The sequence below is a fragment of the Rhamphochromis sp. 'chilingali' genome (genome assembly GCF_963969265.1).
Source record: "Rhamphochromis sp. 'chilingali' genome assembly, chromosome: 11".
NCBI lineage: Eukaryota > Metazoa > Chordata > Actinopteri > Cichliformes > Cichlidae > Rhamphochromis > Rhamphochromis sp. 'chilingali'.
Genome location: NC_137938.1, coordinates 15,760,380 through 15,786,573, shown reverse-complemented (window position 1 = coordinate 15,786,573; position 26,194 = coordinate 15,760,380). Strand labels below are relative to the sequence as shown.

The 26,194-nt window shown below is 39.6% G+C and overlaps 1 long non-coding RNA gene across 2 annotated transcripts in view; it reads left to right on the top strand.

The window, feature by feature from the left end:
* Nucleotides 1–26,194, top strand: part of LOC308405723 — a 64,466-nt gene that overhangs the window by 18,382 nt on the left and 19,890 nt on the right. For both annotated transcript variants that reach the window (XR_013973387.1, XR_013973388.1), the window contains exon 3: nucleotides 13,597–13,711. This is a non-coding gene — a long non-coding RNA (uncharacterized lncRNA). The remainder of the gene's footprint in view (nucleotides 1–13,596; nucleotides 13,712–26,194) is intronic.

Sequence of the window (26,194 nt, the reverse complement as noted above, 5' to 3'; positions counted from 1 at the left end):
TTTCCTTATTTTTTCCCAATCTAAATGTTTTTTTGCACGTCCTTCGCTGTAACTCGTTTGATTTAGCTCATAGGTAGTAAAATATGTTTCCCTGCTGTAAGTACTGGTGGAAAAAAAGAAAAAGAATCTATTCTCAAAGTGTGAAATCCATGTAAATGGAAACACATTAGACTAAGAGTACTCTTAAATAACAAAGGAATAGAAAGTTATAAAGTAATGATACTTTTTGAATAACGAATTAAAATAATCTTGATCTATACAATTTCCTTTCACTTCAAAAGCAATTTGGAGATGGACTTTTTGAATTAATTGTGGTTTGCAAAATGAATCTAAGATCACAATTTAAGCACTGGGAAAAATGCAATTTATAAACCTGCTGTATGGAAATATGTTGAGGTTTTATCCCTTTTGCTCTCTGAAAACAAACATCTCTCTTTCTCTTTTTAGGGTTTAAAATTGCCGTTCTTTAACTGAATTGATTGCGAGTCATGTAAAATGTGTGGCAATTATTTTTACATTAATGAAAATTAGAAAAGAAGAAAAACAAAAGATTCATGCACATTTATTTTGCGTTTAAGAAATCTGAAAATGTTTCAAAAAGTGTTCCAATTCTTTTGGCTCTGGTGGAAAAAGTGAAATGTAAAATTTGACATTTAATAAAATAAAACAATAGATAGTAAATATTCCCGGGCGTGCTCAAGATTACGATTCACTCACAAGATTAAAGCTTGCAGCTGATGAAAATATCATAGGTGTGTGTGTGTTTATGGAGACTGTATGTTTCTGTTAAATATTCTGTTTCTGCCCCGTGCCCTCTTCTTCAGCAGCGCTTTAACGCCACCTGACTGGAGAATTACTTCCTCTATTTCCCATTTATTTCACGTTTTAATACTCGGATAAAAGTGGTAAAAACATGAGAAATAAACACCAGTTTGTTTGTTAATTAACAACAAATTCACAACTAAGGAACAGTTTTTGTCATAAAACTTAAAAAATGCTAATAAATACTGTGTAGTGTATCTATAATCATTATTTTGAAGGTGAATACAACGTTGCAACTGATTTTTAAAGCACACAATAAGCAGGTTGGGTTGTGTGACAGTTGTGTGACTAACAGGAGTGTGAACTTGGAGCACGCAGGTTGTCTTGTGTTTAACAGTCACTGCTTAGTTTTGTCTTCATTTTTTTCAAAATATTTGGTTATGATTGGCCAGCAAACCTGCTTATTTAGATTTAAGCAAATGAGGTTTGGATTTAGATGCAGTGAGTTCGGAGTGAGATTGCTCTTATGATCGCAGCGCTTCAATGGGAGTCACATGGCTACAGCCAAAGGGCTTGTGGGGTACCTCTGAGACCCCAGCAGCTTTTACTAAACAGCGGTGCTTAAAGCCCTCAGTTTTAGGATGAATAATAATACTTAGCAAGTATATATGTGTGTGTGTGTGTGTGTGTGTGTGTGTGTGTGTGTGTGTGTGTGTGTGTGTGTGTGTGTGTGTGTGTGTGTGTGTGTGTGTGTGTGTGTAATTGAAATGTGCTGCAGCATTTTCCAAAATTTTGGCTAAACCCTGACCTGTGTCACTCTGATGTAAGCGACTGACTGTTTTTGACTGATTTAATATTTGCTTAGTGTAGTGTTAAATATTTTGGTGGCAGCCCCCTTTTTTCCGCCCTGCTTTTCTCTTTGATTTTTTGAGTTTGTGTAATGACACACTCAAAAAAGTGAGAAAGGTTGACTGAGAAATGTGACTGCTGTTGGTGTTGTTGGCTTTGTAGCAGACTCAAAGAATTGCCCTCAGCTTTAGCTCAGACAAGTTCACTGTGCAAAGTCACAAACTGAGCGATCGGAAGGTAAGTCCACAGGCCGGCTTGTTAGCTAATAATTAATGTACAGTAGCATTAATTATAGCATGCTGTTAACAAATACCTGTGATTATCAATAAACTAATAAACTGAACTTCACATCTTGAAGTGTCACTGAAAATGATGTGTTTACGTGAACTTTTTTGCTCATAAACATGCTTAGTTGAGTCTTGAAAATGAGAAGCTAGCTGTCCTTTGGTGCCCTGGTCAAGTAATAAAACGTCTAGACACCAACTAACATGAATTTCCCTTAAGAATTAGTGTCATCGGTGTGAGAGACCTGCCCTGCACTCTGGGGTGCAGTTTGAAATACTGTCTTTAAATCAATGCTCACCTCTCCACTCTCCCTTTAATTGAACTTTGTTGCCTCTTGTTAAGGTCTTTAGTCTAAGAAAACAGTCCTTAACTGTAATGAAAGCAAATCAAACTTTCTTCAAACAAGTGTTTGGCTACATGTTGCTATGTTACTACAAGAAAAACAAAGAAAGAAATACGGCTCGTCTATAGCTTCTCCACCAAAATTCACTAAGCAAGGAAACTTAGAAGATTAAACAGTTAAGTAGGTAAAGCGGAAACTAAACAGCGTTTACATCCACTGGTGACTAGGGGACATTAAAGAAGGGAAAAAAAAGGCAGTAGCTACAAAGAGCAAAGGCGTGTGCGAGGTGGTTTAGATAATGGCACTTTTCCTTTTTATTTTATACTGTCAACAATTGGCACTTTGGAGGGAAGTCCACGCAAACCGTCTCCATGTATCATGCTGCTCATGTTTCCAGAGCAGTGTTATTGACACAGTAAATTAGAGGAGGCACACATCAGGTAGCTGACAGATCCGAGGCATCAACAGCAAACTTATAATCGCAGCTCTATCACAGTGGGTGAGTTTCTCTCCCTTTCTCCTCTTCTTTAATGTTCACACTTCGCATTTGCCCGTGCCTCTATAAGTCCATTCAGCATTTTATTTTATGGACATCTAAAAAAGAATGCTCTGCTTTATTGCGAGCATATAAAAGCTCCTCTTACCTGAAAGCATGTTTTTTCTCCTATTTATTATTTTGTGCAGTTTGTACACAAGACAACAATGTAACTCTTCTTAATCTTTTTAAAATTAAATGTGTTTATTTATGCTTTTTATAGCGTGAAAATCAATTATAAGGTATTTTACACAATTGTTGTTCCTTTATAGTTACCAGAAAAATGACTGATCATGTTCGGGAATTTCCTTCAGCTGTTTTTTTAACACAAGCTTGTATGTATTTATTATTGAGTCCTGTGGTTGGAAAACAAACAAACAAAAAAAACAAAAACTGTCCTTCTTTATGACTAGTTGACTTTCCCAGGTCTTACAATAGCATTTTCCTACAGTGAAAAGCCTCTTTAGTCTTTCCACTTCTATAAATTCCCCTGAAAACCTCAGCTTGGGAACGCCACGTGAAGACATCTGTTTCGGTCGTGTCTGTTTCCGTACGTGATTATTAAGTGAAATTACTGCTGTTTAATCCAATATCCCTGTACTTCTCTTATGATTTACGTGTCGTGACTGTAGCATGACACGAGGGCCTTTCATCTCACATATTCTATATAACATTTTCAAAAGCATCTGAGGGAAGAGAGACAAGTAAAGTGGAATCACTGTAAGCATGTTTGCTGTTTATTGTGTTAGCATGTTATGTAACAACATTTAGCAGAAGCAGAATATTCTGTGAGGTTTTTTTTTCCAGTTTCAAAAATCTAGTATGTAAAGTGTTTGGCGATGAGGAGATACCAGTGAGAGACTTGGGGGAAAAAACACAACTTTTACTCTCTAAACGGCGTGGCATACTGCCCTGGTTACCATGGCTATGAGAAGGGTTTGAGAGCACATTAATCATGAGGATGTAGGTTTGGTTCTCTTATTCATAATAGAAGCACAGAAACTCCAGCCGTTCTTTCTGAAGCTAATTTATGATGTTTAGGACATTGGTTTGTAGATCATGTGGGATAACTCTGAGAAGTAGGAGAAGAAGGAGAGATTCCAGCAATTAGTCTATAGCAACAGACTTTTTTGTAAGGAAAAAGTGTTAAGATAAAGACACTTCTAAATGTTTTCCTATCAAGTTAACTTCTGACCAATTTTTTTTCATATTTAAAAGTTGTGTTGAGTTATTAGCGGATGTCAATGTGTTCCTGTGCTGGAGGTTTTATAGCTTAATGAAGATTAAACGTCTTGAAAAAGTTTGGCATGAGAAGACGTGTTCATTTGCCACAAAGGCACATTTGGCACTCAACCAGCCAGTTCTTAATTGCTCAATCTGGAAATAGTAGATGATGCCTCATGTCATTGCACCTATACATGTCTTGATTAAATGGAGCTCTTTGTGCCCACGCATTTTACCTAGGACGGAGAGGGAGCTGATAAAAATTAGATAATGCATAAAGAAGTATCGCTCACGCTGTTGTGCCACTTTTCTGAGCTGCTATTTTTTCCCGCTTTGTCTTTGGTCAGAGACAGCAGATTGATGACGGCGTGACAGAGTGACATTGCATTCTGGGAACTCAGGACTATGGCCATAAATCCATGGCGATTCAGCTTTACAATGGCCCACTGTCTAGCCATCAGAGGGGTAGGAGGTTGTTACTGCAACACCCTAGTGAGCTGCTAGGGGACGACTATTGTGCTTCCTCGAGGAGGAAAAAAGGGGTAAAATGAAGACACCAGGGGGAAATAGGCAGGATGGTAATGAATTATGAAAAACTAATAGAATTGAAAAAAGAGGAAGGGGAGACAGAAAAACCTCTATGGTGAGTGGAAATTTCCCACACTCTTTAGACACTGTGATTCTTTTCAAGTAGATCTTTCAAATCTGAACCTCTGCTGTATTAGAAAGCAAATAAAACACATGGACAAATAAACACTCCGAGTTCTTTATTGACCTTGGACAACCAGCTGTGTTGTGAGTGCAGCTCAACTTGGCTCTCTACACCCTCCCTCAATTGTGTGTGTGCGAGCAGAACACAACTCTTGAGTATGAGTGCGTGTTTTGTTCAAACTGCATAAATGTGGTACCGTGTTCATTGAACAGCTGCCATTTTACAGTTTGTTTGGTTTTTAAAAAGTTGGAATCCTACTAATTATACCTATTAAAAAATATTTCATGCATGCTATAGTTGCAGTAACACATTCTATTAATTGGCCTTGTAATATTGAGGACTTCACACAATTATATTTACACACAGTGGAGAGGATATGATTTAAATACTAAAGTTTACCTGTGGCAATCCTACGTAACAGTATTTTAAGGCTACAACCCATAAACAGCGTCCCAGCAAGAGTGACAAAAGACTGAAGCAGATCCAATAAAAGCTGGAAGGGAGTGTGTTGCATTATCCAAAGTAGGTGGGACACATCTGTGACTACAGCCAGAAAACATCTGAACTGCGTCTGTATCTGTCTGCTGCTGTGATCCGGGTTAACCCCCTCCCTCAAATAACACAACTGAAACTAACGCACTGTAAAGCAGTGAATTCCAAGCAAGCTGATAGCTAACCAACATCTTTTTTTCTCTTCCTGAATAAATGGGCACAATCACTGAGTGGAAAATATTTCACTCCTCTATTTGATCACCACAAAGACTCTTGGTGATTTTGGCTCAGTAATGGGAGCCATACCTCAGCTACTAGCATTCCTGGAGCGCTTTCCTTCTTCTTCAGCGGCTTTACTGTATGTCCTTCCTCCTTCTGCGTGATCGGGCCTGCACCACTTGTCATCTCCCTGGTGGCAGCTTAGATTCTCCAATTTTTAGGTTAATTAATCAAAAATGATTTCTTTTCTCATTAGCCATGCAGTTGGTTTGCAATCTGCAAAATCGATGTTTTACAGATGTTTCCCTGGGTTTTGTTTTTCGAGACGGTGCTGATTTTTATTGGGTATAGATTTAAGAGGGTGCTGAGGGATTGTGAGTTAACTGAGCTGCACACAATCACACACACACACGCAGCCACAGACTCACTAAATGCATATTATAAACAGTCACAAGCCCAAACAAACACCTGCATGAATACAGGACAAAAAAAACAATCGCATTCAAACTCAGCTCGGCTCGCGCTTACTTCCTTTTAGTTGCCCCAAATCTTAAGAAAATACAGTGTTGAATGTAATCTGCTCATCTAACTGATAGAAAAACAGCAGCTCTCTCTTTCTCCATTTTGGTTCGCCTGTATTGAGTCGATTGTTGCCAAACCCAGGGGGTTGAGCCACACACACTCTCTCGCTGGGAAGCACTCTTTAATCACGTAACAGCTTCTGGTTCTAGTTCCTGTTGGTTGTAAACAAATGTAATGTTGCATTTCCTGCAGTCTAGACATAACAACAAACCTGGCAAAACCAGAGAGAGGACTGATGGCGGTTGCTAAGGAGTGGCTGGCACAAGTCGCCAATCCAGGGTCTGTGGTCTGATGGAAGGAACACAGGGGTGAAGACAGCTGAGGTGTTGGGCATCGTCTTTGGTGTTATTTTGAGCTGTGCATCTCTGAGGAATGTCACAAGTCTTGGGTGAAAGCTTGTTCAGCGTGCTATTTTAAAGACGTGTACAGTACTGTACTTTGTAAACATTTACCCTTTTTTTTTTTTACCATGTTTCCACTTATATATTTCTGCGTATAGTAGTTATAGAAACTTTCTGAGTCTTCTGTGTGCCCATTGTGCCATCTGCTATGCAGTTGTTCTGCCGTGCCTGTGTGTTTGTGCCTACATTTGTACTTGTGTACACCAGTCCCCACCCACCGTTCCACTCAACTACACAGGAAAAAGAAGATGAAGCAGAGGAGCAAAGGAGCCCAAAGAGAAATTATTATTGATTTAATCACATAATCAGCCGCAAACACTTCAGGCCAAGATAGCAAATCCATAATAGCCTCCCCACATAACCACCTTTACAAATTTACCATCAAAGCCCTCCACGCACACACCGCAAACACAGGAACCAGGGGTCACCTTCAGTCGCTGGCAAAATATTGACTTTCCTAATGCTTCTATATGTTTTTGAGTTAAGCGTTATCAATCACCGATAAGGGCTTGATGTCTCTGAAACATAACTCCTGGTTGAGGGATTACAGCATCGCTTCTCTCATCATAATCTAAGCATATCTTTTCAGACAAAAGGCGAGGACGGTAAAATCAATTTCGTCAGAAGCAGACATTTCCCACTGTGCCTGGTCGGGCCTGTCTTTAGATAAAGTACACCAACTCTGCGGTAACCTTTGAGACATCATGAGTTGTTTTTGTAAAAGCTTTGCTGTTAGCGCCTCAAGGAAAAAGAGTTTTAATTAACACTGGGGGAAAAAAACACGTATTTTCTTTTATTTCTAATCTGATTTCCCGGTTTTACTGAAATTATCTTAAAACTCTAATGATGCATATCCTTTAAAGTACTGTAATAAATTATAAATTAGTTTTGTTGAATGAATGAATTTCACTCCTAAAGTCAAAAACAAAAGCACAAATACAAAAGCTGTTGTGTCTTTTTTGTTTCTATTAATTGTGCATAAGGCAAAAAAAAAGTTCTTCTAAAAAAAGTTTTGTTTGAGTGAATAAAGACCCAACAAATGATAATTTGACGTCAATAGGCTGAGCTCTGTCTTCATGAAATAAACATAAAAACACTTCCAAATTCTCTCCCTGTTTTCAGTTTGTTGCCAAAAAGTAATTTAAAGCACCCAATGAGAGTGGGTTTTGTTACCTTGAGAGCAGCTGCAAGGCTGCTGTGAGGAGCTCGGGAAATCTCTCGCAGTCTTTCGACAGTCTGTGCTTATGGCGATATTTGTTTTCCAGAGTATGTTTTTCAGAGCATGTACAATAGATGGACAGCCTTGCATTGATATGGTCCAGGTCCAGGGCTGTTTATGAAACTACCTCTGAAGGTTTTGGTGCTTAATATTTCAATGAAATCTCACTGTCATTTGAAATCATGCTGCCTGCTTTAGGACACAATCGAGGTACAGGAGTCAAAAAGTAGATGTAAGATACAGTAGACAAGTATTTGCTCGGATTATCGACAGTTCTACATTTATAATAACTGCGGTCTGCCTTTTTATTATTAGTATTAGTATTATTATAGTAACCAAATAGCTGGATTTGAACTAAAAGCAGGAAGAAAAAGTTTAACTCCAACTGCTAATACTTTACTTCTGTATGACTTAGAAAGCTATTACAGTCTATACAATAGTTTAGACTGTTTGAAATCTATTGTTAATTTCACCCATAGCAGCTGCTCACTGTTCAGCAATCTAACTGTTTAATAATAAGACCCAAACGCTAAATTTTCCACAATTACACATATGAAGGGAGGGGAGAAAAATAATCTAAACCGCAATCTTAACGTGTATTATGTATATATGTGTTACTTCAGATGGAAATTAACATTTAAAACCCTGAAATATCTGCCCCACTCTGTTGTTCGGTACACTAAGGCACACAATTTGTCTGATTTTGTGTGGAAAGCTAACAATGAATCTGATTCAGATTTCAACACTCCATCAACATCCATCTCTCCAGTGATCTATCCATTCAGTCGCCTATCCCTGTCCATCTAGCCCAGGGCTATGGAAGCCTAATTGTTTACCAAAGGGTTGCGGCTCATTTGCTCCTGGAGATTGGGCCTAATTAACACTAACTTATCTGAACACCGAGGAGCGCTGTCCACTCCACTTTAATCTAATCTGTACTCTTTCAAAAAATAATGAGATCATTTACACCTCATTAACGAGCAATGTAATGTCTGGGCATTAATCATAATGATTGCTTATCATTTCACTTTGCAATATTATCTCCTCTAATGAAACTGTTCACACAACTGCCAAGAGGGCCTTAATTGGTCGTGTGAAATCACAGAGCACCCAGCAGCTTGCCGCACCGTGTGTGAAGTTCTAATTTGCATGGGTGGGTGGGGTGTGGGGATTTGAGGGGTGGGCACGAGGGGATGGCATCACTTAAGAACACACAGAGAAATGCACACACAGGCACGGACGTGATGGAGTAAATGGAAACGTGGTGGGATCGTTTAATAAAGTGTTATTATTGCGTGGTGCTGTATGCAGACAACAATGCAAGGAAATTTGCAAACAGTCCGATGAGGTCAAATAAAAACCTTAAACTTGATATTGTTTAGACTTTTTCCTATTTTTTAATGTTAGGTCTCAAAACTAAATATATGCTTCTGATGTTTGCTGTTCCTCTCTCTGGCATAAGATCCATGCCAGTGGTGGGTGTGATTATCCAGGCGACATGGCATCGTGACTGATCCCAGCTTTGTGCCACCACCATGAAGCCCAAACAAGAAAAACACCCATCCAATATCCCCGTTTTTGCATTGTAGCCTCTTACTGTATATCCACCCAGCTGGCCATCCCCGGCAGCCCGGCCTCCTGGAGGATATTTTAATACCAGTTAGAATATATCATCCCCTCCAGTGTGTGTGCGGACCACCTAAAGAGGCCACGCTTGACTGGAAGGAGGAGAGCACTGAGGCTCCTTGGTGCCCCGGCTCCCTAGGCTTAGGAGGGCTTAGGTGCGGATGTCATTAACTCTTTCTCCCTGGTCAGAATGGCTAGCTGCTAATTGTGGCCCCTGGTCTGTGAGCTGAGCTTGTGTAGCTAAGGAGAAAAGGCTTGCCGTAAATTGAAATCTGAGCAGCGTGTCTGAGAATTGGGGTGACTTCCATCCCGTGCAGTTTTAAGACACAGTCATAATTCCTTCTGGGCTAATTTTATCATCCATAGAAACATTATTTTTTCTGTTCACTGCACCAAAATCTGTCACCCTTTTCATATTTTATTACACCGGATCACAATTCCAAGTAGCCAGTGACCACAGTCATTGAGTTCAAGTCTGCCAGTCTTACTAAAAAGCCTAGACTTGAGTCAGGTTGGACATTTCTTATGTTAGATTTGGTAACTAAAACTTTTTTCTTACTTTAAAAAGCAGCTTTACTTTTTTTTAAAAAACCAGTAGGCATTTTTATTTTAACTTTGTTAGAACTGGTACTTGTTGATACATGCAGCATTCATGGTTTGCACTATCATGACAGGCTGACTCTCCTCAGTAAATCCAGCCACAATTTCTGATTGTTAGGATAGAACTGTGCACGCTGTGTGTCTGCTGTTCACTGAGCTTTACAGAAACTAGCTTAAATGACAACTTTACCACGAGCAAATTAACACAACAAAACACCTTTAAGCACAATTCACTGGGCTACACACTGAACTTAGAAGATAGTATCAAAGTATCGATCCTATTGTGATAGTATTTTGATAGTATTAGCATTTGTATCGGTACTATCAATATCTGGATCAATCCACCCACCTCTACTGGGCAGGTGAGAGTACTCTTTTTCAGATGCCAAGTGATGAATCCAGATGAAGCTTCAGTAGTTTGTTTAGTCATTTGCTCGTCTTTGATAAAAACACTAATGCTAATTCTGTCTTTTTAAATATATATAAATGGTACCTTTTGTTTCATTTCACTTATATTTTTTGTAATGAAATAAGGCCTCTGGTATCTTAGTCCCACCCAACATGTAATTGGTAATCATGCAGAACTTTAAGGTTCATTGTAAGATTAATTGTAATGCTGAGGACATAATGGACCCAGTTAACATGCAGCTGGCATGCAGATTCAAAAGTGTCCAGGATGAAGTCAGGTCCAAACACTCAGGAGGCCAGCACAAGTGTAAGGTGTCAGAAAAGTGGTCCAGAGATTAGTTTCATGTACCACAGTTCTGCCTCTCAGTGTACTTCCCTCCTACTATCAATCCTCCCTATCGTTGCCCCTCGTCTCCTCCGCTGTTCATCAGTCTGAAGCTAACTGTCAGCTCTTCTCCAGCTTATTAAAGGCTCTGGTTAACATCCGCTGTATGGCGGAGTCAAACGCCTGGGCTGGTATAACCACGTGCTGATATGATTTATTCTCTCCCCGAGGAGCCTTCTAATGAACAGAGATGTATGCTCAGCAGCCCCGTACATGTAACCTCCGTGTGCTCAGAGGACGGCTGCGCTGTAATATGATAAGTACCATGTCGATAGCCTGTATGATATGCTAATCATACTAAAACACGGTGCCTCGGGCTCTCCCCGTGTTTATTTATGAAGGCTTGACCTGAGGGAGAGCAATAATCGGCTTTTCTCTGAACTCTCTAACCCTGGGAGCCAAGGGAACCGCCAATCACACACATCTGAGTCCTATAATTCCCTCACCTCTCTCTCGCGCGCTCTCTCGCTTTCTCTCACTCTCTCCTGTCCTTCTGTTTCCCCCTCAGCTCGAGCTGAAACGGTAGATTTATGCAAACGGCACAGAGTGTGCATTTTCCTGCCCACATTTGTCGAGGGCCACATGTCAAGGGCTCAAATCATTAAACTAATTATTAATTGGGACTGACGTAAACATGCTGTCAGCAGCCTCACCGACTTGACCGTGTTCTCAGCTCAAATATAACCCATTGATTTGATGTGGCAAACATTTAGTCAAGACATCGCCACTCCTCTGATGCAGAATACATTGCAAGTATTGCACAAATATACAATTTCTTTTTGTAAACAACATTTGGTGAAAGTAGAAGAAATACAGCCAAACTGATATTTTACGATGACATGTGATATAAGTGTTTGCACGGCCTTATTACATTTGCTTTAGTAAAACCCAAACATGAATATTCACATCGAATCAGTGTCAAACTTTTCAACACTTCGGTACCCCTTCGCTTCAGCTTTCCGTGCCTTTGACTTTGACTGCCTGCGTCTCGCTATGGATTGTCTTCTCATGAGTACAGCTCTCCCGTCACTGCAAACATGAGGCTGTGCAAATATTTTGAGGGAGAAGACAGGCTGGTTTGAATGGCTAGTGGATACACAGCGTGGAGTGGATATTGCTAACAGTGTGATTTCCTCATGCATTACCATTTTATTTATTTATTTATTTATTTTTTGAGGGGTGACCACAAATGACGTTGAGTGTTCAATAAGCCTATTTTTCATAAAGTCTTAGTCACAACGTATTAAAAATAAGTAGAAATGTGTCTTGGGGTAGGGTGTAAATCAGAGCTCGGGCCTTGCATCTGTGAGCTAGGAAACAAAGGTTTGTTTGTGTGCCTCAATCACTCTTGCTCATGAAAGCAGACACTTACTTGAAAAAAAAAAATCCTTCTCCTTTTCTTTTTTTCAGGGAAACACTCTAAACCAACATCCTGGGTATAAATTTGCAAAACGCAATACAGGCCTGATTGTGTGTTGAGTGGATGTGGGGTGCATACGAATAGACCCTGTACCCCTGCCTCTCTCCTCCTCCAAACAGTCCCCCCACCACCACCACCACCTTCCCCCTCACCTCTTTCTGTTCTCATGCAGCCAAGTAATGTACAACAAAAAAAGCACAGCTGAAAGTTTTTTTTAAATTTCCCCTTTGTTTTCTCGTAACAGTTTTGAATTCAGAGTTCTTGTTTGTGTTTTAACCAATCGGCATAAACCAGAAGCAGCAGGTGTTTGCAAAAGTAAAATAATAATGATGATTTTCAAAGGTTCATAAGCAAAAATGTAGTTAATATATAGTTGTACGACAGATCGCGGCACTGAAAACACTACTTCAGAAATAAAAGAAATTCTCAGCTGCTGCGTGGCAATATTGGATAATTCCACTTTAAGAGTTTCCAACTTTTTGAGCTCACACTGTTCACGCCTCCAACTTCAAATGTAGCAGCCGTCATCGCGCCATGTCTTTGGCATTTATAAGACAGGAGAATAACTTTAAATGTGCACTCTACAGTATCATAGCGATGACCGAGTCTGGGAGAATCTGAATGCAAACTCTGGGAACAAGTGAAGCTTTGGCACTGTCACCAGGTCAGCTCAAAACCCCCTCCAAGCCCAGCCCCTCAGCACCAGGTGTTCCCTTGCATTCAAATGATACTCTTATTCATAGACTGTCCCAACTGGAGTATTAAAAACTAAAAATTTGCAACTGAATGCTGATATAATCCTGGAAATATATGTCTCCATTAAAAAGTAGCCCATTTGAAGGAACAAGGCGGTCTTTGTGTGGGGCTTTATGTATATTTATCAAGGCGCTAAAAGGGAACCAGAGGTGGGGGTTAAGGAGAAGGGGATAAGGAGTAGCAGGGCAGACTTTCCAACTGTTTACATGTTAATTTCAAACTTAACAGCCCTTGTCCTGGAACTATTTATACACTGAATGCAAATTAATTTCGTCTCCCTCTGTTATCGTCCTTTTTCCCCCTTTTTTTTTTTTAGCAAACACTTGACTGTTGATGGAAAAATGCTAATTAATGGGTGCTTGGAAAGTTGGACTAACTGTGCCCCTGGATTTGAACGACAGGTTGCATTTTGTTAATATGAATGCGACTCAGTTCCATTTTCGGGTTTAGCTACATCAGGTGTCAATAATGACCTTCGTCCTGAAGGATTTTTGCATAGTGTTACGCTTTTATTGGTGGCACTTTTTTTGATTCAGGATGTTGACTCACCAAAATATGCAAATGTTGAGAAAGAAAGCTGCCTGCCTGGATGTTGTGTTAAAGCAAAGTTTAATAGAAAAGTGCTACCTACAAGATATTTTTTCAAACCACTTGTTTCATTTTCAGTATTATTTTTCACTGTAATGTAACATAAAGCTGTCTTTATTATTATTTTCTTATTATTAAATTGTGAATATTATGCTCCAAAATAAAGTTTCCATTTTGCTTTACCCCACAGGTGTGTGGCATGTGGAAAAGTGTGCAGACACGATCAACATGTGATTTATCCTATAAACGCTCTTGAACAATTGCCTTGCTAATCACATTATGGATACAGTAAGCTCAACAAATTGGTAAGTACACTTGCCTACATCTTTGGGGTGCTCTCAAGCAGATGAAGCTACAGCAGATTTGAAACTGCTGAATCAGTGTAGCACCATTGTCATAGCAGTTTACTGGTTCTGCTGTTCATTTTTGGTTGATTCTTTGAAAGTAGCTGCCGAATAACCGAGAGTGTCATCTCTCTGCCGATGACGCTTAACTATAGGTAACTAAAGGTTTTCACCTACCTGTAAGCAGAATGTCATAATATATCATTTTGGCTGTTTGCTGAATACTGGAGATATAAATATTCCCACAGATCTGCGAATCTTATTTGCATTTAAGCAGAACCACAAATATTTCAGGCGTTCATCTTGAATCAAAATGGCTTAGTCCCTAGAGTAGAAACCGACAAGCAACCTCCTGGCAAGCTCAGTTCACTGACTGGTTGGCAAATGGTGTCTGGACTTTGCTAGCCTTTACTGGACTTTGCTAGCTCTTACAAGGTGAAATTGGTCACAAAGAGCGTAGCTACCCCAAAAAACCTCCAAAAATCTATGATTTATTTGGTTGCAGATTGGCATGATCATTCGCAATTTGCATGTAAGACAGTGAATTTCCTCTAAACCTTAACCATCTAATCTCCAAGCTGTACAGAAATTTGAAGAAGGGTAATGCCAAGTGGAAGTGGAGAACATTCACTTTCAAAGTAAAAGTTGTGCCTTATTGATGCAATATTTTATCGCAACGGTAAGGTGCAACATTTATTTTTAAAGCAAATATTCTCCATTTCCTCTCTGCCTAGCACTTTTCACTACCCCTTGGCAAATCGTTTATTAGTGTTTGCAGACAAGTTGGCCTCCTCCATGCAAACTGGTGGCAACCACAGCAACCTGCTAGTGACCAAAACAATCCCAAGGAGGTTTTAATGCTGCACCATTTATCTCTTTGCAACCAATTTCAATTCACACTGGCAACTGCCAGCCACCTCCAGCAACCACTCATCAACTAGTTGTAAAACTCTTTTCCTTCAAGACCAGTAACCCATCTGGTAACTACAGGTCACCTGAATGGGGCTTTAGCAATTGATTTCATAGCGACTGCCAACAACCTCCAGCAGCCACCCACACCTGGTTGGGGAAGACATATTTTCCCCCCACAAACAGTGTTTGCCACATTTGCTGACTGGACTCTAGGCCTGTGTGACTGGCCCTTAACGACTTAACGAGTCAAACCTTATTGGCATTTTAATATTTATTGAATTGAAGTTTTTCTAGATGCTAGTTACAACCCGTTATGCCTCAAAAACAAAGTTTTAAAAGCTTTTTCGATTTCATGGAAGTTATATTTCTACCATTATCTTTGCTGTTGCAATGGAGTCTTGAGTGCCAAATCTATCTCTTATAATGTCTTGAATATACTGTTGTATTGAAGAGAGCAGTGTCATTAAAATCACTTGGTTTAAAACCGAAATAAAACAAAGAACAAAGGAAGAAAGACTTAGAGACCGAGAGAAAGAGAAGTTGATATGAAATGTGGTCAGCTGAACTGCCATGGCAACTGGTCAAGAGTCCACAGAGAAGGAATGTGTCTAATGAAATGTAACAATACCATCCCCCCCGCTCCCCCTCCTCGCTGCCCTCCCTCTCTCACTTTGAGTGAATGACTGAGTATGTTTTATGGTTGGAGTGCACAGGCTCGACTGCCGCTTTGTTTAGACGGGTTTCAGATGTTTGGCTCATTGTGTTTAGGTTGTGCTGATTGTTTTTTAGGCACATTTGAGTGAATAAACAAATGTCATCACTTCAGCGCCATCCTTCAAGAGCTTTTTATGTCAGTGTCAGTAAGTGATAAAATATCTTTTCACGAGCGCATATTTTCGTCCTTCGTCCTCACTTGATATATTTTTTTTGTTTGCTTGATACGAGGGAAATGGTCTCTTAGAGTGAATAGGATATCAATTAATTATACAGTCGTCAGAGTCACAAACCAAAGTGCAATACTTTAAGGGTATAGAAATTTGGATGAAGTGAAAAAGTTGTAAGAGCAGTTTGAGTGCTTCTTGTAATTACAATATAAACAGTAAAAAAAAGGCCTATTACTGAAAGCACCCAAGTTTGAAAATAAACCAATGAAAAGAGATCAGTTACTAAAGTACTATATGTTGAAATCACTCAGTTATAACATGAATGTCTAAACCTAAACATGTTGGAAAATTCATAGCAGATGCTGACTGGTTTAGCTGGTCTCTCCTCATAAACCATGCATAAATCAACCATCACTGCCGCCTCTTTCTTTCTGTCTGATTATGATGCTAATATCACCACTCTAAACAAAGAAACAAGCCCAGTGACAGAAATGAGAGACATAACGCTTTTGTTTACAAAAGAGGGAAAGTATAGAGGTATTATGCGGACTACAAGACTGTGGGGCAGAGGGTGATGTCTACAGAGAGGTTGGATCGGCCTGCTAACGTGATCACCTGAATTATGCACAAACCATTGTGTCCAAATATCATAAACCGAAGCACGAACATCCCACCCCTCCCTCAAACATGGGTCGAAATTATTATTTATGTGGCTTCAGAGCTGCAGAGAGACAATTAGTCATATTCGTATGCTGAAATTAATTGAGAGAGATGCGGGAGATAAAGACAGAGAACAAAGACAGCTTTTTGTCACTTCTTTCTATCTGACAGGGATAATTAGATATATGAAATTGAAATTCCTCACTGGGGGGTCCTATTGACAACACTGTTTTCTGTTTCGCTCTTATCCCCTGTTTCTTTTGTGCTCCTGTTTATGCTAATTTGGACCCAGTGTTTTTCCCTGACCGCTAAAAGCTGCATCCTCCCCAGCCTTCAGATTCAATTCATGTAGAGCAGAGAGTAGCCTGTCAGCTATTCACAGCCCTTTACCTGTAACACAAGGACTCGGGGAATCAGTTTCTAATCAGCAGAATTTAAATAGCTGATATATACATGTGTATGTGTCACACTGTGTGGAGCTGCAACAGTATTAATTAAATGAATTAAATATAAAAAAAAAAGATTTTATTTTATTGGATATGTGTTATTATAATATTTCAATTCATCTTTTTTAAATTCAACTTTAATTTTATGTCTCATTTTATTTTATATTATTGTTTCCTTGGTTTGGAGATGTCACCACCCGATAAATTACAAGTCGCAGGCTTTGTGACACCAGAGATATTTAACTCCAAGTTCTATAACTTCCAGTTTTCTAGGGGGCGCCCATGAGATATAAGTGAATGGAGCTTGTTTTGTTGTAATTAGGGGTGGGGGTCTCAAAACTATATTACAAAGTTTCAATAAAATTTGCAATAATATTATTTCTGGTGAAACAGGAAAAAAAAAATACTGAATAAGGTTTTATTGATGCGTGTGGGCAGCAGCATTTATAAGGGTGAGTAAATGCAGGGCATTTCCATCCTTCTTTTCCAATGAGCTGCTGTCAGTGATGACACACAACCTAATTCAAAGTGTGATTCTATTGCAACAAGGTGCCAACAGCAGAAGCAGCAGCATTATAATGCAATTGTAGTGACACAGCAATATATCCAGTGACACCGCTTAAGTCAGATGTAAGCACAAACGTAGCCTAGGTAATCTTTTTGGGGGGGTTTTTAAATAAAAGTAGATGATAACACTTTAAATTTGTAGTTTCACGGTATAAAGTAGCTTAACCTTGTGAGGAGCCTGCACAGCATGTTTTGTCTGGGATGTTGCATCTTGGGTCAAGCCCCTGCTTGTCTCTACCTTGTCTGATAACCAGCTGCTTCTTTTACACTGATGTAAGCTACTGCCCTGTTATAACAAGGCTTCTCATATTTTTTGTAGTTATCTTTTGATAATGGATGCCATTGAGGGAGGCTGTCCTTTCGTGTATACGTAAATGGATATTCAGTATAAAAGTGCTAGCACAATGTTAGCATTTATGAGACTAAATAGATTAAATCAGTTTTACTGTAAGATAACAGATAACACAATGATTTAAAAATGACACTAACACACTTACATTCACTCCTTTTGTAAAAAAATAGTGTAATATAAAATATTTTTGTTTAGAGGGAGCTAAACAAGTTACCTTTGACTGCTAGCTGTGTCAGTAGCTAGCCATTGTTAGCAGGCACCAGTGTGTGCTTTTGAACTTCAGCATTATCTTTTATTCTGTTAAACCATTTGCAAAAAAACCCCAGATAAATCTAATATAACAAATTAACTGCTGCCTTTACACAGTAAGTTAATAATTCACACTCACAAACTGTATTAGTTACACTGGCCAACCACTTAAAGATTGAGAAGTAGAGCGAACAAGCTTCTTGAATAACTTGCTTAAAATTTTATAATTTCATCTATATTATACTTTACCTGCTACGTTGCCTATTTTCTAATGCCCCACATAATGACTTGAACATAAGTACCTTTGTGCATTTTCTGAAGTTCAGTCCTTTGGTTAGCATCATGTGAACCACCCTCACAGTATCAGAGAGGAACATCTGATAAAAGAACATTGTGGTTTTAGTGGAATTATGGGTTATGTCACCTTTCACCGCAAAACTAGAAGGGGCCTCTCAATAGTTTTCCTCTCACATGAGAAACAACCACTGTCATGTTTCTCACAAGTGAAGGAAACTGCTAAATGCCACAAAAAAGACCCACATAAAAATGGATTAAGCTGACAGCGTGAATTAAAAGTGTTCTTGAAATGAAAGAAATTGTATGATGTACTGTATGTATGTATCTACCCTTTTTTAAAATTTGTTGTCTGGTTTTGTGCTTATTTACTTATTTATTCTTTTATTGAGAATGTTTTTTTTTGAGAAGGTTGGTACTTCAGCTACACTTCTGCTTTTATTATTGCACATGTCTGCCCTGGTTTCATTTTTAAGCATAAAGATCTCATTCCCAGAAAGGACCTAAGAAGCGCACAGACACTTAAGATTTTTCATGATAGATTCTCCATGTAATTCAAATATTTTGTAGTGTTTAAGCAATTAAAACTCAAAATTCAAGTGACGTTAGACTATTGCTTTTAATTTCCCCACTGCCCCACATGTCCCTTTCTTTTCAAAATGATTGTCTTAGAGATTTATATAAAAATTATATACTTACCTGACACTGATCACTTGCTGACCTCTTGCTGATCTTTTTTTCCTGCTCTAACATACATTAAAATACTGGCCTGCCATTATGGATTGTGTAAGACCGGAAAAAGAAAAAAAAAAAAAAGAGGATGGTGCATGGTTGTTAGAAGGGAAAGGAAGGCAGGATGGAGATATGAATTGAACCGGAAAGAGCCTTGTGTCTAATGCTTGCCACATTCGCTCTCGAATGAAGGTCTAATTACCCATCGGTATTTGGTGCCAGCGTTCCCAGGTCCCAGCAGCCCCTGGCCCTATGCAGGCACTGAGTGTCCAAAGCCAGCTGCCTTCCAAACACTTGCAGGTAAACAGGCCGGGCTAATAGTCCTACCACAAGGGAGCCAGATGAAAGAGCAGGAAACTGCTGCCAGAAGCCCTGAAAGGATTTATGTAAAGACGTAAAGACAGGAGATGCAGGGATGTAGTAGCAGCTAACCCTATCTAAACTTACCCATCTGTTTGCTTAGATGATTCTTTATGACTCAAATCGCAGGCCTAGCGTAGAGGTAAAATTATTATAAAGATAACATAAACATTATAAAGGCGTGTTCAGACAAACATATGTAAATGCTTTGTGTATACAGTGTATCTATCATGCTGGCAGTTATTGCTTTGTGAAGGTCACAGTGTAGACTTGCTGTAGTGTGGAAAGAGAGTGCAATTTTGATGAGCTTTACTGAAAGAGGATTTTTGAAGGGGTGAAGGTAAAGAATTACTTGAGGATGTGGAATTATAGATCTGTAGAAGAAAGTAAAAGGCAAAAGCAGCAGAGACTTTTGCTGACTCTAAGTCTTGCTGGTTCACTTGCATGCAAAGCTACGACAGTCTGATGTGTCACATATGTTCACTCTGAATAACCGCATGTGCAGATGTGAATGTGTTTGTCAGGGATCATATCCATTTTCTTTTGTAGTGTAAACTCAGTAGCAATATCTCCTGCTGCCAGTTTAAAAGTGTAATATCTGTGAGCTGAGGAAAAGTGAGCAGTCTTCTGTGTTGGATACGGTTTTCATGAAAGGGCCAGCCAGGGTGGGACGGGAACATCGCCAATCATGACTACTCCAGATCCATCCTGAGGAACAGGAATTCCCACAAGCTGGATAAACATGCACTTTGGTCGAGAGAGCTGGGTGCTTGATAGTCGCTCTCTCATCTTTGAACACGGACATTCTCTAGATATTGATTTATTTTCAGAGCCAAAATAAAATACGGTGAGTTTTTCTGGGTTTTTTTTTTGTTTTTTTTTCAAGTGAGAGAGGAAAAGAGATGATTAATGGAGTCCAAAATTTTACAGCCTTTAGCATTACTTGAGGTTTTGTTTCCTAGATGGCATGTGCCACTATCTGATGGCTTGGGAAGGACAGAAGTAATATGGCTGCCACATGTGAGAGGACAACATGCTACTGCGGTTGTCCAGAGAATGTAAACTGTGTTTATCCTAATGGATTCCGACAGAAGCAATAATGGACACCGGGGCTAACTCGACTGACCACACATTTGAATTTTGTTTCCCTTCTGGGAATTTGTGTGTTTTTGTTCGACTTGAGGGTGTAATTTTTTGTGTCTGGCACAAATGGCGCTGACTATATTTCTCTCAGTATTTGAATATATAGTGTGTGTACTTTTGCGGTTGTCGCTTACATACACACACGGGCATTTGTGTTTTCATAAGTGATTACTGTGAATCAACTCTTTGTGCGTGGCTCAAGTCATAAAACAAGAGAGAAAGAACATCGTTATGGTAGTGGGGCACCTCACTAAAACGCTCCAGTGACAGAAAATGAAAAGCTGTAATTCCTCCTGTGAAGTGAAGTCTGACTTGTCAGAGTAAAGCACTTCCTATCCTTTTGTTCAGATCTCAAAGGGAATTATAGAGGAGAGCGTTAGATATGGCTGTTAATAAGACCAGCGAGCCCTGACCAGATGAATGTCTGAGTGATTTAGACCATGACAGTTGTATTAAACTAATGAAACTAGATTAGTTTAACCTGGAGACTCATATGTTCACAGAAAACATGAGAGAAAATAACATATATTGAACCTTTTATGGACAAGTCAATCAATTAAGCACTTACAGAGAGTAAGTACAATCACCAAAAAAAAAACCTCACACAAATCTACATATTTGTTTCCGTCATCATCATGATGAAGGAAGCACTTTTTTTTTCCCAGAAGTGATGCAATCAGCTCTCATATTGATAAGTAAAGAAGAAGCAGAGGGTTGGGGCTGGGTTAGGTGGGGAGGAGGTGCTTGGAGATCAATGGGCTAATAAAACAAATCGATGGAATGAAACCACAGAAAAAAGTGAAGTCATTAATTTGCAGAGACAGGATGATCCCACCAACCACATGCATTGATTAGAAATGAGGTCTGTGGAGAACCTTCAGGGGGTATCATATTAGGGAAGGGAAACAATGGCCCAGGTGGAGTGGTGGTGGTGGAGGTGGTGGCAAGGGGGGGGGATGCTTTCCTCCTAGGTTTTGCTGCTGAACTACTGCAGGAGAATAGGTTAACTGGCAGATCAATGGCGTCTTCAGGGTAACTCCAAGAAAACAGTGGTTCTGTATATGCTCTCCAATGTACTGTCAACACATTATCGTGACACCTCCTTTTTTAAAAGCAAAGTGTACTCAAGCATGATTTTGAAATTCAATACATCATATAGTACAAAGAGGTCCGCAAATAAGGTCAGAGGTGAGAGCTAATGTACCATTTTTATCAATATTGTTATTGTTAATCATGATTTGTCATCAATAATATTGGACTGAGTTATATACACTGCAGCCTCTTCCACGGCACTGTGAGAGCAGTGGAGCTTGCATGATCTGCAGTGTAGAAAAGGACTGCTTCAATACTGGGAGTGGTACTCTCTCCATATTGTGACTGTGTGAGTGCGTAGGTTGCAACAAATGTTACAGTCAGCCCAGTCTCTTTGCGAACTATTAAGTTTGTCCAAATTTTGGCCTCACCACCAGTCCTTTTTTGGGTTGTTTTTTTTGTTGTTGTTTTTTTTGAAATTCAAAGAAACCCTTGACGCTTTCCGTTGGTCAGGGTTCATGCAGACACAGCATAGCTTTTCTGAAGCCGTTTGGCTGAACGAGAGAAAAGAAAAGCAGGTGATGTGAGATTGACGACTTAAATACTTAATCAATCAATGCTGCAGCCAATGTGTTGTTTGGTGATTGGTGGAGAATTCAGGCAATCCATCTTTCCTACCAGCAACTGACATTCAAGATTCTCCTCAGGTTCTCCATGTATTGCCTTTATTTCTTTATTTCCAGGGTTAACCTAGGCTGCAGAATATGTGTGTTTGTGCGTGTTGAGGTGGAGGGGGTCCACGCTCTCCTTTCATCTGTTATTAGAGTCTGTTAGACATGTATGCTGCAGCAAAATCTGGCACCCACACACACGCAGGAGTACAACACTCAAGTCAGCTCATGAGCAGCCCTCCCATGCTAACGAGATCGTTTCACAGAAATTTGAAGGCATTAGTGTAATTACTGTAATTATATTTAAATGAGATTATACGCAAGACGACGGGCAACATCATCTTTGAAAATGTGTTTTAAATCGCGTGTCGTCTGGTCGATTTTTTCTTGCAGGAAATTAGCTGAATCGCTTCATATTTGAGTTTTGAACAGTTCACAAAATTCAGAGCGCAAATGCTAATCTGGCGCAAAAAACGGCACCGGAATGTTCACGTGTGGAAAAGAAAGAGAAGATATACTGTCTCACAAAAATTGCAGGTTTATATTTTTTTATAAACCATTTTCTAAAACGAGTGTTTTAGACTCAAAACGTGTCAAATCAAAGCTGATAATGTAAGAATTCCTCCTGCCACCCACCCCCTGGATTTCTGCACCTTTAAACCTTGCAGTTTATTTCCTGACACATTATTCTTTCTTTTTTTCATCTCACTGTCTTCCCCCAGTGTGGCCAGAGTAATACTGAAGCCCCTGGGTTTTGCTTAATTAAAATACATCCTTTTTCTTTTCCCCTCGGAGTCCAGGGATAGAATAACTATGCAACAGGGTTAGCTGTATTTAGCTCCTTGAGGAGTTACCCAGTGTTGTGTCAGGCAGCCACTCACAGCTAAATCAACAACAGAGAGCAAGGGAAAGAGAGAGAGAGGGTATAGTATAGGAGGAAAAAACAGGGGGGTACTGGAGGGCTCCCACATCGTGTAAACGCCTAGCTTTTCACACTGAGCGGAATTTTCATGCTAAGCTCCCAGCTTGAACTGAAATCCTCTCACTTATCCTCAAATCCGAGATGAAATACTGTCAGATGTACTGTGATCCAGGGAATTTAGTAGGAGACTGACAGGCCGGGTGGAGAGACATATGAGTGACTGATACCGAGAGGCACAAGTGCGCTTGTCCGTGTGGAGGAGGAGCAGGGAGAGAGGGGCGACGACTGTGAGGGGAGGAGATTTTTATCCGATGATTTGTCAGAGGCACAAAGAGTGACTCGTCTCAGTTAGGTGATGAGTAACAAAAAAAGTAGCACATTGTCACATGATCCAATCATTTTGTGCTGCATACTTTGTTAATGTATAATGTATTATTTTATACTGAAATTTAAATGATTTCTTTTCTTTTTTTTCTCCCAAAAAATGTCTGTATTTGATTTGTGAAAGTGTGCTGTACACGGAAACACTTTCCTCACGCTAGTATTGCTCTCATTCGTCAGTCGGATGCTTTATGTGGGGTACTGGGGCTGATATTTGGAGGGTGTGTACATCCCTCATCTCTGAATAGCTCTAAGGCACAAGCAGGAAATGGAGTCCTGGCATTTTGTTTTGCATCAGTGCTCCTCTTTATTAGAGAGGAACAGAATCGACATAGAATTATAATTGGAAAATTGTAAGCTTGCTTTCATTACAATTAGCCAGATCACAGGATGCAATAAACCAATTATTTTACTTAAAAGCAAGTTTCCTCATCACTCTGCAGTGCGTCGCAGGATGTGTAACCTCATCCCACATGGACGTGCCAGTGAAACAGCAAACTCTCTGTCTCCTACTCTGTCGCTCCCCGCTTACATGTAAACACCAGCATGCTTGAGTGTGTTCAGACAGCTGAACATACACTGACATATGAACGCCATTTAGCGGCACCACACGGGCGCGCAAACACACACACACACCTCAACAACATACAAATAATTGAGTAAGATTTGCTGGTACATTAAGTTTAATGTGTTTGACATTTGGCGGGAGGAAATGGTGGGCCCAAAGTGGAGTAGCCGGGTCTTTCTTCAATCAGGGCACTGCAGGGCTTCATTTTACAACCCCGACGCAAACCCAGACCCGTCAAAGCTAATTAGCGCCGTTGCAAATGGATACAGGTCATGGCTCTCAGCGGATTGGTCCACAGAAGGGTCGCCAAAGGTCAAACCTCCAGTATGGAATGATATAAACAATCATCTATAGACCACAAACCAATCAATTCCTTTTAACACTATCCACTTCCTGGTCGGCTGCTCTCAGATGTCAGAGGTCAGTGTACAAAAAGACAACTGAGCCAGTGGGTTTGGGAGTGGGAAGCATATCCAACTTATTATCTATTTATTTGTATTTTACCAGCAAAATATCAAATGCATTTAAATCTGTTCTCTGATAGCTTCTGTTATGTTTGTATATGTACATGCCCATTCATTTATTATTTTCCAGAGGTGTGGACTCGAGTCACATGACTTGGACTCGAGTCATTAATTTTATGACTTTAGACTTGACTTGAAAAAATGTTCTAAGACTTGTGACTTGACTTGGACTTTTACACCAATGACTTGGGACTTGAATTGGACTTGAACCGGTTTACTTGAAAAGACTTGATATTTCACCCCAAATATAAAATTTAACATGCATATTATATAGAGATTGAAAATGTGACGTCATTCACGGGTAGAACCGCAAAGGATTCTGGGAACTTGTGGCAAGCGGTACTAGCGCACGCAGGCTTTCAATTAAAATCAGTTACACAGCGATAAAAAGAAACACAAAAATGGCAAGAAGCCGTTGTATCATTAACTGCAATAGCCGGTCGCATGACAGCCACGGGAAGCCGACGGGTAAAGAGATCGGTTGTTATTGGATTACGTCGTTGAAGAGAAATTGTTCAGCCATGTTTCCGAAGTAACAAAGAGGCGACGGATGGCCTGGATTGCAGCCATTCAAAGACCAAATATAACGTCCCAGAACACTCCAGCTCACAGGTTAGTCTGCTCCAAGCATTTACACGAAGGTCAGTGTTTTTTGGTATTTAATACGTCATTTTCATAACATAATTAGTGATATAGGTTACAAGCAAGTCTGGCGCTGAACAGAAATTGTCGCGCTATGCTCCTTTATTTATTGTGCATAAATAGTGAATTGTCCTGACACAATATTGCGTTTCGCTTCTGTTATTATGGTACATTGACAAAAACATATACTTTTATTCACAGGATAAAACAGGTTTTCTGTATCACTAATTGCCCAGTACGATTACAGCATACAATATTATTGTCACTGCTACATTTCTGTGATTGGACTTTTACACCAATGACTTTTACACCAGAAATTATTTCCACTGCTAATTAATTACCGTTGAGCTCAAAGGTCCTATTAATAAACGGTTAATGAATGTGTATTTATGACGACAATTTGTGAGACTGGTAAACTTATGATACGTACGATGGTCTTTCGTTCTACACGGTGCATTTCAAGGTCCTGTACCCATCCGTCGATAAACTGTACCTGGGCTTGTTGCAGTGACCTGAAGTTACTAAACTTCATGAGTGTGTGCACTCACTCCAAGAACCGTATGCTTATAAATATGCATATAAATATGCTACAATGAGATAGCTGACTTCATCTAACTAGCAAATGTTGTCCAGGCTACGTTGGTGATGCAGTTTTTTTTAAATGTGTATGATATTTTTGTCATGCGATTTTAAAGCCGGTCCTACAACCGCATCCAAGAATAACATGCAGCTTATCTCAGAACTGTCGGTGAAAATTATTCTTGGAGCTAGGTTTAATTGAGCTGCATTTTAAAGAGGTGCAATTTCACAATTTGTGTATATTTTCTAAGTTCACTATTTTGTCATGTGTTGAGAAAAACACAGATTTAAAATTACATGGTCTAACATTTACATTTAGCATATAACTGCAACATTATTTTTTCGTTGTTTTTTTTTTAAAGACTCGAAAGGACTTGAAATTCAAAGTTTCAGACTTGTGACTTGACTCGGACTTTTACACCAGTGACTTGAGACTCGACTCTGACTTGCCTGACATTACTTGAGACTTGACTTGAGACTTGAGGATAAAGACTTGAGACTTACTTGAGACTTGCAAAACAATGAC